This window comes from Rhinoderma darwinii, chromosome 2 (genome assembly GCF_050947455.1).
Source record: "Rhinoderma darwinii isolate aRhiDar2 chromosome 2, aRhiDar2.hap1, whole genome shotgun sequence".
Taxonomy (NCBI): Eukaryota; Metazoa; Chordata; class Amphibia; order Anura; family Rhinodermatidae; genus Rhinoderma; species Rhinoderma darwinii.
The window spans coordinates 181,337,082-181,352,144 of record NC_134688.1 but is presented as its reverse complement, the minus strand read 5'-3'; the positions used below and the strand labels follow the sequence as shown (position 1 = coordinate 181,352,144).

The window sequence follows — 15,063 nt, the reverse complement described above, 5'->3', positions numbered from 1 at the left end:
TAATTTATTCAGCAGAGCAGGACATTAGGATGTGGAGCACAAGCCTACGTCTGTGTCGCGTGTACCCACGCTTTGTGAAGGCCTCCTACTATGAGTATTCTATAACTTTGGCAGGTGCAATTGGACACCTCCTCTATATAACACAGAAAACCCCTTTTAACTACTATTTTATCACAGAACACTAGTTTGTAAGATGATCAGATTTTCCAGACCATTAGATTTTTTTTTTGTTGCCAGAACTATCAACATGTCACAGAAATATGCAAATGACAAACTGAAAAAATAGAGTGGAAATGGCAAGAATCATTAGGGTAAATATATTCAAAAGTTTTATTTGTAGATTTTGGAGGCCGGAATACTACCCTGGAAGTCTATATTGGACTCTTTATAGTCTTGAAACATGACTCTGGTTAATAGAACAACCAGAGATGCCCATTTGTGAACAGCAAGCCACTGTTTTGAAGTTGTTGCTCCTCATCAGTACAGAGTAGGGTTCTGGTTGACTGACTGACTGCAGCTCTTCGAACGTACTGATTCTCCTAGTGTAGATCCAGATGGTAGGGAAAGGATGCAAAATAGCACTGCTCCAAAAGGAGAATCACTGGCTACAGATGGGTGTCTCTAATTTGGCTATTAACCGGAGTTATATTTCAAGGCTCTATAAAGGGTTGGACATTTATTTTACAGGATAGATGGATTTCCCTCCCCACAGAACTGCCATTCCGTACTGCATCATTTTGTTCAGTACTGAACAGCAGTTTCGTGAGACTCCTAGCATCATAAATGTCTATTATGCCAGGAGTCCCTTTCACCTGTACCGTGGTCGGGCCGGAAAATCCGTCTGACACAGAGACCGTTTTTCTTTGGCCGAACTTGGTCGTGTGTAAGACTCCCTACCAGCTGTATCTCCACAAGGAGAATCATTACCTTCCAAGAGCTACATTTTGGTGGCATAAAGTGTCTTTTTATAACTCGGAAAACCCCTTTCATGACCCAAAATTGTTTATTACTTTTTCTACCGTGCAAATTTGCAATACAGGCAGTTCACTGCCCATATAGCGAGTAATCACTGATCTTGGTCACTTCATGTTACAGGGACAGCTAAAACCTCTATACAGTTGAACGACCCTGCCAAACAATAAGGCCACCTTCACATGACCATATTACTGATCTATAGTGTACAGATCTACATATAATACAGCTCCCATAGCCTGCAATGGGCTAATACTATGGCTCAAATTGTATACAGAGGCACAGATTTTTTTCTAAGGAATCCATGAGAAAAAAAATAATAATGGTATGTTACATTGCATGTTGTATTACAGAACTATTCTGCCTTAGAAACATTGCTTCTAGGGGAGAATATGGTGCCTGAAGGAGGCACCACATGGCAGGTCCATGCACACAGCTTTGCCACGTGCATGACCTCTAAAAGAGAAATCAGATTCCAGAACTTAGTTAGGTAAGTAATAAATCTCTTATAAAGGTGAGATGTCACACACTGTTCTTATATGGCATATTGTTCTACTGGGTGCGTTTTTATCTGATGGGAATACATGAAGGAATAGGTTGCATCCATTTTGAAGACTGATACAATTTTGCTAAATGTTCTCCTTTTGTGTTCTTTCAGCAGTTGCCAACTTTTCAGCCTAGTCATTACCCAGTGGAGAATATATTTTGTGGTTTTTCTCCTCGTGGTTCAGATTGTTCAGCCTGAATTAGGGCTTTGGGTGATGCGACACTTTCAATATACCATTGAAATGGAACATAAAGCTTAATTTGCCAACATACTAGTGATTGAGTTTGCAGAAGTGGTTAAGACTCTGGTTAAAGATTTGTGCCGGGCTAGTGAGAATGGTCACCCTTGCAGAATTCCAGTGTATTCAGAAATTGCTGAAGAAGTCGAAGGTTTTTGCTTGATTAGACCGGAATATTTTGTTATACTAAGCTACCTACAGTCTCTCAGAGATCGCTCAAAGGTGCTTTAACTAGATGAGTTAAATATTAATAGGCTTGATTTATATAAGACTGGAAGTATTACAGCCTGTTGCAATGAAGCCACTGCAGTGACTCTGGGACCTGATATCTGTAGGTAAAATCAGATTTTATATATTTATGACATGCCTGCATTATATAAAAGGTAAATGACCAGAACTGCTCAAAGAGCTGACCGTTCTGTTTCTAGGAAATTCAGCGACATGATTTCAGGTACAAATTATTATGGGTAATGATCTTCTGCAGGAATTTGTAATGACCTATATCTTATCTGTTTCTCCAGACTTAAAATTTTTGTTCTAAGAGTTAGGCCCTGTTCACATCATGTTAGTTATCTTCGCTAAGCATATCCATGGGGCTCCATTAACCTGACTGAGGCCAAAAGAGTGTCCTTATGACCTTTGTCAGGCCAGTATACATCGGTAAACCTTTTTTTTTGCGGTATGGAATAGCATAGTAGGCTACGCTATTTAATAGAAAGGTATACAATAAAAAAAATGTATACTGCACAGTATAGTGTTTTATTTTTTTTTTACAATGGGACACTATGGTTGACACATCTCAATGTATGCCTATATAGTGGGATATGTCACAGCCTTCTGTTGGAGATAAGTCAGGAGCTTTTCCCAGCGTATACATTTTCTTTTTCCTCTTTATTTCAAAACCGAGAACGCTGATTTCCCCTACTCATACCTCCTCGCAAGGTTTTGGGAGACTCCGCCGCCTTACGCATGAGTTTCCAGAGTCTCCCGAAATGTCGTGGCGAGGTGAGGAGGCTTGAGAAAGGGAACTCAAAGTTCTCAGCTTTGAAATAAAGAGAAAATATATAATAAAAGGACCGAAACTTGTCCAAATGTAACGATTTGCATTGAGAGTATGTTATTCCAATTTCTAAGTCCGAAAAATTGTGTTTTTGGTGTGCATATCCTGCTATAATTGATTGCTGGACTGTGTAAATGAGAGGAGAGGAGAGGAGCGGGTGCGCAGTTAAAGAGTTAAACCGTCGCTTCGGTGAAGGACCTGCGGGAGAAAGTCACGTCATAGCGTAATCTCGCAAGATCACGCTGTGCTGTGAATCCAGCTGGGCTGGAATGAAGAGAAGTGTATGACGCTGATTGGTCAGCGTCAAACACTTTTCTATACAACGCCCACTTGGTGAATAGAAAAAAAACACCCAGTTGGGCATTTAGATAAAATTAGCATAAATTGAAAAATGTTCATAACTTGGTCAATAATAAACGTTGTTTTAAAAAAAAAAAAAATAGGAGTTATCTACATCAAAGCGCCTATTAGATTATGTAGGAGATAGGAAAGTTATAAGCTGGTCATAGAGCCTCTAAGTGTAATCCACAGCTGCTTCCATTGATCTTTGTGTTGACGCTTATATAGTCTTGAGTGGGCGTCACTATACAGTCCTTATCTTAAACCAATACACACAGTTTCATATAAAGCCAATTGACCTGTCAATATGTTTTTGCAGCATGTGTAAAACATGGAGAGAACAAACAAACATTCAGTTGTTGGCCCTGGTTAGATTCAGATCCTGGCTCCATTGCTAAATATGAGCCTCTTTTTTGCCCTTATAACTGCGTGAAATTATTCCTACAATTTAATATGAGAGCACAAGTCTTAAGGTTTATACTGCCCAATTATCGCGCAGACGAGCGTTCGTCTAACGCTTGTTGCTGATAATTGCCCTGTGTAAACAGCTCCGCGATTAGCGGATAAACCAGCAAATGCTCGATCATCTTCTGATCGTATAGTTTTAAAAAAGATAAATATTATCGTTGCCTGCAGCGCATCTCCCTGTGTATACAGGGATATGCGCTGCCGACATTATGATAATGTGTGGGGACGAGCGATCGGAGTAACGACCGCTCGTCCCCATCCATAACTCCGTGTGTCAGGAGCAAACGAGCTGATTGACGGCCAGTGTAAAATGCCCTTTAGGTATAAGGGTATGTTCACACGCCAGATTTGTTGCAGACCTTTCTAAGGGTATGTTCACACGCACTGTTTTCAGACGTAATTCGGACGTTTTAAGCCTCGAATTCCGCCTGAAAAAACTGCTCCATTAGGCCTACAAACATCTGCCCATTGCTTTCAATGGGTTTTATGATGTTCTGTTCCCACGAGGTGTTATTTCATGCGTCGCTGTAAAAAGACGCCCATGAAAAAAGTGCATGTCACTTCTTGGGACGTTTTTGGAGCCGTTTTTGATTGACTCCATTGAAAAACAGCTCCAATAGCGTCTGTAAAATACGGCGCGATAAACGCGAGTAGTTACAAAAATGTCTCAAAATCAGGAGCTGTTTTTAGGCGAAAACAGCTCCGTAATTTCAGACGTATTTTGCTACTGCCCTAAGAGGGCAATTTGTACAGGGAACTTCTCCTTTAGTATGAAAGAGTTTTTCAAAACCAGTAACTTTAAACTAGCAATTATATCTAGACCCGGCTGTGCAAGTTATTTTTTTATTTGTGGATATTGTTAGGCCGATTTAACATGGGCACATTTTTGCGTCTATATTGAGACCGCAAGGCTCATATTTAGAAATTACGTCCATCTGCGGTTTTGCTGAACATATATTAAAATATTATGGCCATGTTAAACCAGCCAGAGATTGTATTGTTTGGGGCTGCAATAAAACAAGAACTATTAGGCCTTGTTCTTGTTCACACAGTGCAGATTTGATGCCAAAACCAAGAACGGAACCTAAACTGTAGAAATATATAAAGGAAGCCCTAAAGTGTCTCCACATCCTTTATCCAATTCTGGTTTTGGCTTAAAAACAATACATGCAAAATATGCAGCAAATTTGCACTGGGAACAAGACCAAACCGTTTACTACAGCAATACCTTTTCATGTTGTTAAACAGGTGAGTTTAACGTAATACAATGTAGACCTGCTTTGGAGCTCTATGATATTATCGGTGGGACAAGTAAGAACAACAAGCAGGCTGTCTCATTGCCGTGCTGCCTATAGCAGTCCTGCAGGTCATTTGTCTAATGCTTCACTATATGGAACCCCCATCTCTGCCTGGATCCTCTGGCAGTAGTTCAGATCTCCTAGATATTGTTGCAGAATTACCTGGATTTCTGCATTGATTACATCAGCAGATTAAATAAACATCCACAGTGCAGGGAGAAAGGGAACCCTTGAATTTAACAACCTGTAGATCCCCTTTAGCAGCACACACTTCCACCGAACGTTTCCTGAAGCTGCAAATAAGATTTGCACATCGTTGAGGAGGAATTTTATATCCTGCCTTCCAGCAAATGTGTTTCAGTTCATCAATATTTCTGCGATGCCTTGTGTGTACAGCCCTCTTCAGGTCATGCCACAGCATCTCAATAGGGTTAAAGGGGTTTTCCGGAAGTAAAAAATTACATTCATTTAAATTAAACAATGAAAAATATATAACTTTACAATGTACTTACGTTTGATCAGATTGCTGTAGCGTCGTATATCCTCTTCCGTCACCGCCCCCTTAGTAAAGCAAAATCTGCACTTCCTGTGCAGACCCGTCCATTTGGTCTGCTACCTTACTTCCGGTTTCCGGCTTTCACACTGTACGGTTACGTCACAAATTACGTAACCGTACCACGTGCTTCTTTATCTGATTAGAGCATGCGTGGTTAACACACTCCACCTGCTCTGTGAAATTAGCAATGGAATATGAAGTTGCGGGAATAACGGCCGTTTCGGCCGTCTTCCCGACAGATGCAGGAGCTGTGACAGCTGCTGTCTCAGCTCCTACAGCGGGGACCGATCGCTGTGTCCCCGCTGTTTAACCCCCTAAAAGCCGCGTTCAATAGAGATCGCGGCTTTTTAGGGGTTAAGTTACCATCGCCGGCCTGCTACACGATAGCGGCCAACGATGGTTATTATGGCAACCGGACACCAAACAATGGCGTCCGGCTATGCCATAGACTGAAGCCTAGTGGGTCCTGACAACGTCAGGGCCCACTATGCTTGCTGTCAGTGAGTAGCTGACAGTTCTAATACACTGCACTACGCATGTAGTGCAGTGTATTAGAATAGCGATCAGGGCCTCCTGCCCTCAAGTCCCCTAGTGGGACAAAGTAATAAAGTTAAAAAAAAGGTGTAAAAATAAGAAAAATAAAATAAAAGTTTTAAAAGTGAAAAAATCCCCTTTTTTTTCCCTTATCAGTCATTTATTATTAATAAAAATATATAAATAAACTATACATAATTGGTATCGCCGCGTCCGTAACGGCCTGAACTACAAAATTGTTTAGTTATTTATCCCGCGCGGTGAACGCCGTAAAAAAAAATAATGATAAACCGTACCAAAATCACAATTGTTTGGTCACTTCACCTCCCCAAAAATTTATTAAAAATAGATCAAAAAGTCGCATGTACCTAAAAATGGTAATGATGGAAACTACAGTTCGTTACGCAAAAAATAAGTCCTCGCACGGCTTTATTGATGGAAAAATAATAAAGTTCTGGCTCTTAGAATAAGGTAAAACAAAATGTAAATTATTTTTTAAAAAACCTATAAACATCTGGAGTCACCGTAAGGCCGGGTTTACACGAGCGTGTGCGTTTTGCGCAAACAAAAGGCACTTAACAGCTCCGTGTGTCAGCCCTTTATGATGCGCGGCTGCGTGGTTTTCGCGCAGCCGCCATCATTATGACACTCCGTTTGGATGTTTGTAAACAGAAAAGAACGTGGTGCTTTTCTGTTTTCATTCATCCTTTACAGTGCTGTTGCGCGAACCACGCTTGTCCCACGGAATTGCTTCCGTGCGACATGCGTGGTTTTCACACACCCATTGACTTCAATGGGTGCGTGATGCGCGAACAGCGCACAAATATAGGACATCGTGCGTTTCACGGAGCGGACATACGCTGCGTGAAAATCACGCACCTGTCTGCACGGCCCAATAGACTAACATAGGTCCCTGCGACGCGCGTTGCACAGACGTATAACACGCTCGTGTAAATGAGCCCTAATCGTATCGCCCCATACAATAACGTGAATATGTCATTTATAGAGCACGGTGCACGCTGTAACAAAAATAGAATAAAAAAACAATAGTAGAATTGCTGTTTTTAGTCACCACGCCACTTAAAAATAGAATAAAAACTGATCAAAAAGCCGCATGCACCCCATGAAAACTACAATGAATTCCTCAAGGGGTCTAGTTTCCAAAATGGGGTCACCTTTTGGGGGTTTCCACTGTTTTGGTACCACAAGACCTCTTCAAACCGTTTAACCCCTTAATGACCAGGCCATTTTGCGCGTTAATGACCTTTGGATTATTTTTTGTTTCTTCACGGTCGCATTCCAAGAGTCGTAACTTTTTTTTTATTCCGTCGACATAGCCGTATAAGGGCTTTTTTTTTGCGGGACGAGTTGTATTTTGTAATTGTACCATTTTTAGATGCTTATAATATATTGATTAACTTTTATTAACTTTATTTTCGGAGAGTATTGAAAATAAGCAGCTATTCCAGCATTGATTTTCACGTTATAAATGTACGCCATTTACTATGCAGTGTAAATAAAATGTTAACTTTATTCTATGGGTCGGCACGATTACGGGGATACCAAATATGTACAGGTTTTATGTTTTCCTACGTTTGCACAATAAAAAGCCTTTTAGAAAAAAATTACGTGTTTTTGCATCGCCGCATTCCAAGAGCCGTAACGTTTTTATTTTTCCGTCGATGTGGCCGTACGTGGGCTTGATTTTTGCGGGACAATGTGTAGTTTTCATTAGTACTATTTTGGGGTACATAGGACTTATAGATTAATTTTTATTTAATTTTTTATGGGGGGAATGGGAGAAAAGAGCGAATTTTACCGTTGTTTTTTTACGTTTTTTTTGGACGCCGTTCATTCGGCGGTTTAATTAATGTGTTCATTTTATTGGTCAAGTTGTTACGTTCGCGGGGATACTATATATGTGTGATTTGTTTTGACACTTTTACTAAATAAAACCATTTGATTTTCATTTTATTTGATTTTCACTGTAATTTTTATTTTATTTTTTCACCAACTTTATTTAAGTGATTGACATATTTTTTTTTTTTAGTCCCACCAGGGGACTTCACTATGCGATGTGCTGATCACATATATAATGCTTTGGTATACTTAGTATACCAAAGCATTATTGCCTGTCAGTGTAAAACTGACAGGCAATCTGTTAGGTCATGCCTCCGGCATCGCCTAACAGGCAGATGCTGAAGACAGACCTGGGGGTCTTTGTTAGACCCCCGCTGCCATGGAAACCCACGGCGACCCGCGATTTCTTTGCGGGGGCGCCGATAGGGCTCCCTCCCTCTGTCAAACGCATTAGATGACGCTGTCACTATTGACAGCGGCATTTAATGGGTTAAACTGCCGGAATCGGAGTGCACTTCGATTCCCGCAGTTGCAGCAGGAGCCAGGCTGTGTATAACAGCCGTGCTCCTGCCGCTGATCGCGTGGGTACAGTGACAGTACCCGCACGATTACAGGACGGATATATCAGTCCTCCTGCGCGAACTAGCAGCTGCTGAGGACGGATATATCCGCCCTTCGGCGTTAAGAGGTTAAAAACGCAGATATCCAGTGATTTCAGCTTGTGCTATCAGTAATAGAATGAGAGCACCAAAATGAAGACTGAGATTGCAGAAGTTAGTAGAGCTGGGTGTAGTAGGCGGAGCAAGTGCACTGCTGCATGCACATTGCATGCTGGGACTAGAGCAGTGCATGCAGAGAGGAGAAACACAGGAACTTCTCACATTCTAATCCCACGATTGAAATCAAAGTAATAAATAAATAAACAAACCACCTAAAACAAAACATTCAGTACTTGATCATCATTTATTCCCCTCTGACATTATCAGCTTACCTTGCAACAACAAAACATTGCCGTCCCACACATATAATTTTTTCATCACCCGATAATGTTTGTAGCACCCGATATATACATATACTTTTTATTTCATGAATAAACTGATAGTTCCCTACAGGGACAACACACTTTTTACCTTTCCTATTGTTCTTACTGTGTTTTTACTGTGTAATCACTATGAATTGTTATTTTAATGTATTGCACCTTTGAACTTTGACCCTCTTGAATTTTTGGCGGTTTTTTTGCCCTGTCTGAATGGGCTCCAATCAGATGACCCCCTTTGTGTGTATATATACGTGTCCCCTTTTCTTCTGTATTCCACATGCCTGACGAAGACGCCAGTTCGGCGTTGAAACGCGTTGCATAGCAATAAATACCATTATTTTATTATCACCCGACATCTGGATTCATCCTGTCTTCACCACACAGCGGCGCCATTATAGATCCATTTTTTCCTCCGTACATTCGTTATACCCAAGCGGTCACCTCGGTAACCGGCCCGGATCTGGCAGCAGCTACCTTGTGGAACCCATCAAACTCAACTTTCATAACTATACGGTGAGCATTTATTATCCTCCTTTGTCTCACATCCACCTTCTTTGATCCACACCAAGTGGCGCCGTGGTTTTTTGCCTTTTATCCTCTTCAGATCGGAATTCATCCGCTTTGCCAAGCCGATACTCCGATACCGGGAGCATCCCACCACCAATTCCTGGTGCTGTCCACCGGAGTTCTTTGGTTGGAAAGTCGTCTCCTGCACTGGCAGCCGCTACTTTGGATCTACCACATCTCTAATTTACCCCTTGGAACACCATACAAGCGTTTGGGACCTACAAACCACGATGCTGGAATTTACCAACGAAAGGAACTTACTTCGCGAACGGCTCATCCGTGAAACCATTGGGATTGACACCCTGCCAGGACACTCTCACATAGTGAGTAACAATTCATCACTTGAAGAAACTCAAAGGATGACTGACTTATACATATCGTTGGAAGACCTCTTAAAAAAGGAGGCCCTGCAGAACATCGATTGTCAGTTTTTATCATTATATATGTCTTGTAACATCACCCCTAGAGGACTAAGGTTACTTATCACTAACCCTTACCCCACAGACCTCACTTTCAGCACTGACTGGAAGTCTTTCATAGACAAATGCCATCTAGGTTTCCTAGAAAGGTTGCATGCCAAACGCACCATGCTTAGTAATGCCCTCCTTTCCGATATCCTCACGATCAAGGAGCAACTATCACAATTCACTGATCATTGTGATTTCTCCAAATTGGAGGAATCCACCAGCAGGAGACTCATCACTTATGAAAGAGATCTCATCTCAAAAAAAGTGAAAAAATTAAAAAGAGATCAGGCTGATTATGCCCTCAATCCTGCAGGTGACTGGAAATCCAGCACCATACCTATCCCTTACAAAGATATCACTGTACCCGACCATACTCATACCCAAAATAGGAACTATTTGGGCAAATCCAATACTGCAACCCCACAGAATAGAGTCATGACCTATAGTAGGTCCTTCAGGAACAACTCCAAATCCAGACCCACCAACCAAACAGATGAAACAGCACCACATAACAAACAAGGACATTCTCTAGAGACTCCCCTAGTCCCAAAGTCCCTTTGTCACCGCATCATTCCAGTCCCCACCCTGAACCCCACCCTATTACCCTCTCACCCTTCCTCATTTAGACCGTTCAGCCCCAAGGTCCCTATGAATGCCTTTAAATCTTCTGACCTAGCCATACATTTATCTAGACTACCCTCTACTTCTGAACCTATGGAAGTCCCCCCACCCCCCACCGTCCAGTCCCCCTTATCTCTGACCAATGACTCCACAGACAACTTAGATGAGGACGACGGCCACAATCTCTCATCCCTACTCCAACTATCAGTACACAACACCCCCTTTTTTACCAATCCGACCTCACCTGAGGACCTTTTCCGCAGCCCACCAGAGGACCATAACACTTCCCAGGGATTCACAAACCCCAATTTAGACCTGGCCACATCTGCACTTGATTTTACATACGCAACAACGTCTTTTTTAGGACTCCCCTCTCAGTTGGTCAGACCGCCACTAACTCCCACCGTAGTGAGCAAAGACGTTCTGATCCCATACATCACAAGTCCCAAAGCCCAAACCATCACTCATTTTTTCCCAAGAATTCAAAAAATTTCGACCAAAAGAAAATTAGACATAGACCTAGAGGACGGAGAGGAGGCAGAAAACAGACCAAAACAACATCCATCACTCAACAAAAAGAGGAATCTGGTCCAACAATAAAATTGTTCAACTTATCAGTACACATCCTAAACAGTTCTGAACACAGCCTTTTGAATAGGGGCCTCTCGTTCTGCAACACAGCACCAATTGACAGCTTTGAACTTTTTATGGACCTCAACAGGTTCGTAAGAAAACTTACACTCACCAGACATTTCGCTATGACCAAATACACCACTAAACCAGACCCAACAATTGAATTACCTACAGACCCTCCTACACCCTCAGCTATCCCAGTGGAAGTCCACCCCAAATCCAACTTTTACCCGACCCACCATCAGGGCCCAATGATTGAAACGTTCTCGTCCCTGGTCAGTAATGAATTTAGAACACTAGAACTTCCATCTCAGTATATTGACAATCTAACGAACCACGAGAGAAGAGCCATGAGAAATCTCCAAAAAAACCAAGAAGTCATTATTCGTCCAGCTGACAAAGGGGGGGGAATAGTTATCCAGGACCGACACAAGTATTTTGAAGAGACCACAAGAATCCTAAACGACATCACTTTTTACAGAAAACTCACCACCAACCCACTATCTCTTTATACACAAAAATATAAAGACCTCATTGAGTCAGCTGCTAAATCGGGACTGATAAATAAAAAAGAGAAACGTTTTCTAACTGTCCCATTCCCGAACATGCCCTTCATATACCACCTTCCTAAAATCCACAAATCATTAATCGATCCGCCCGGACGCCCTATCATCTCGGGAATAGACTCCCTCACAAGCAACCTTTCACACTTCATTGACCTTCATCTCCAACCATTTGTCTCAACCCTACCATCCTACCTCAGAGATTCCACACAACTAATTAGAGAACTAAATAACCTAAATTTTGACCGTTCAACATCCCCAATCAATTTTTTAACAGCAGACGTTACCACATTGTATAGTAACATTCCTCACAATAAAGGCATTGAAGTAGCCCATTCTTTCCTCTCATCCACCAACACAATCCCCGAATCCCAGTTAGATTTTCTAACCAACTGCATCGATTTCATCCTCAGACACAACATCTTTAGCTTTAACAATAATTTTTACCACCAGATCAAAGGCTGTGCTATGGGCACCCGTTTTGCCCCCTCCTACGCCAATCTCTACATGGGATCTTTCGAAAAAATACACATAAACGGTGAACACCCCTATAAAAACAACATATTGCTTTACAAACGGTACATTGACGACCTGTTTATAATATGGAAAGGCACTGAAGAAGAAGCCGCTCGCTTCATGGGAACCCTAAACAACAATAACTACGACCTATCATTCACTCACACCTTTTCCCCGACCTCCATAGATTTTCTGGATCTCACCATCAAGTACGACAATGATATCAACAAATTCACGACAAGCACACACTTTAAACTAGTAGACGTCAATAGCTATATCGATTTCAGAAGCGCCCACCACCGCCCCTGGCTCAAAAACATCCCTTTTGGCCAATTTAGGAGAATTAGGAAGAACTGCAGCACAGACACAGATTTCAACAAAGAATGCGCAATCCTAGAAAAAAGATTCAAAGACAAATACTTTCCAATAAATCTTATAAAAGGTGCTAAATCCAAGGCCTCTGAACTCACACAAAATTCCTGTCTAAACCCACCCACGGTGAAACCCAAGTCTGGCCCTAGTAACTCCAACATCAACTTCATCACTACCTACAATAGAGGCAACAAAATGATCAGAAACATTCTCTCCAAACATTGGCACATCCTAAAAAATGACCCTCACTTGAAAGACACACTATCAGACAAACCTAATATTACATTCAGACGCTCCCTAACCCTCAAAAATATACTTGCTCCAAGCAGAACAAAGAAACATCTGACAACACATACAAACTTTCTTTCTAACCTCAAAGGCTCTTTCAAATGTGGACATTCACGTTGCCTTTGCTGTAACTCCATAAGTCACAAAAAATACAACTACACTTCCACTGTCACCAACGAGACATTCACAATTCAAACACTCCTTAACTGCGGCAGCTCATATGTCATTTACCTCTTAGAATGCCCGTGCCAACTACAGTATATTGGTAGAACCACCCAATGCTTAAGAACCCGAATCAATAATCACCGTTTCAATATTAACACTGGGTACCTCAAACATAGTGTATCTCGACATTTTTCTCAGACACACGAATGCAAGGCCAATAAAATTACAGTAACACCCATTGAACACATTCACCCCGACGTGCCAAACAGATTTAACAAATTAAAACAAAGGGAAAATTTCTGGATTTTTAAAATGAACACACTACACCCATTTGGTCTAAACGACATCACAGAGTCATCTTTAGACTAACTCTCAAACATCCCTCAGACATACCTCGGGATACCTTGAAGTTCTCCAAAAATACGGTACAGTACAACTATCCAAGTATGTAACTAGGTGACCCGGCAGACACAATTTGTTGCCGTATTTCCAACCAACACCCACCTTCATGCCCTAAACTGCAATTTATGCTGTTAGGGCTTCCGCCCTTCTCAGCAACCATAAGAGTCAATATTAATATTAATACACAATATATACGGTATGCATTGTCCATCCAGGCAAGAAACCACCCTTTCAAACATTGCCCCCATGAACACTCTTTTATGCAATTTATGCTGTCAGGGCTTCCGCCCTTCTCTGCAACCATAAGAGTCAATATTAATATTAACACACAATACATACGGTATGCATTGTCCATCCAGGCAAGAAACCACCCTTTCAAACATTGCCCCCATGAACACTCTTTTTATGCCCACTTCACAACCCCCTCCCCCCCCCCCCATAACCCTCCATCTGTCCCAAGAGACGTAAACCCCTTCTAATTATTAAAATCAATTATTAAAATAAACATTGAAACAAACCACTGTCAGACTGTGCCATTATAAGCATTAGATTTCTTTACTCACATTACTTTCAATATCTTACGATCCCTTCTCGGCAACACATCCTCCTCTCCCGTCCTATTGTTCTTGCTGCATGAGACCGGCTTTCCCTGGCGTTTTGCGCTTCACCGTGCGTTCCATCTCCTGTTGGACCGCATCGGCCACCGTAGCGTAGGTGGTCTCCCTGACAACCAATAACAAACCCAATCCGCACACGTAACTTCTCACATTCTAATCCCACGATTGAAATCAAAGTAATAAATAAATAAACAAACCACCTAAAACAAAACATTCAGTACTTGATCATCATTTATTCCCCTCTGACATTATCAGCTTACCTTGCAACAACAAAACATTGCCGTCCCACACATATAATTTTTTCATCACCCGATAATGTTTGTAGCACCCGATATATACATATACTTTTTATTTCATGAATAAACTGATAGTTCCCTACAGGGACAACACACTTTTTACCTTTCCTATTGTTCTTACTGTGTTTTTACTGTGAATAGATGTCAGGTGGTATTTTTATTCCTTCCACCAAAGGTTTTTTATAGCATAAATACTCTATTTAGAATTAGTAAAGAATCACTGGAATAATGATAGAGCTTTATAAAATATAACTTTTACTTCATATTGTTTAAAATAATGTGCAAAACATACACACAGGACAAATTTAAAGGCTAAAAATGTGCTCTCTTTTGTGAGAGAAAACTGACATTCTGTACGTTTTGTGCAGAGTAAATGCAAAGCTCCAAATATTACTGCATAAAGGAGGAGGTTTTTTCAAAGGTATATTTTGGGGTAATCCACCCCCCTACCCATTCTATAGTGTGTCCAAGTCCATCTTGATCCTGTAGCTGGGGACTGGGAAACCTCCTATTTTCCTTTTATATGTGTCCAGGCAGATAATGCTGTTCTCCCGACGCGTTTCTTTGTGGCCAAGATTCTTCAGGGGAGTTTAGGCCAATTAGCCTCTATGGTCAGAGGCTTTGGAGCAAGAAAAGAGATAAATC

General features: G+C 41.4%; 1 protein-coding gene across 3 annotated transcripts in view; it reads left to right on the top strand.

The window, feature by feature from the left end:
- Positions 1-2,005: 2,005 nt before the first annotated feature.
- The window catches only part of RGN (regucalcin), a 54,301-nt gene continuing 41,243 nt past the window's right edge, over positions 2,006-15,063 (top strand). The window contains exon 1 of one of the 3 annotated variants that reach the window (XM_075850305.1): positions 2,006-2,088. The gene's annotated coding sequence lies outside the window, so the exon portion shown is untranslated. Of the gene's footprint in view, positions 2,093-2,189; positions 2,209-15,063 lie in introns of those variants that run through there. The other 2 variants (XM_075850304.1, XM_075850308.1) reach the window with 2 other exon arrangements.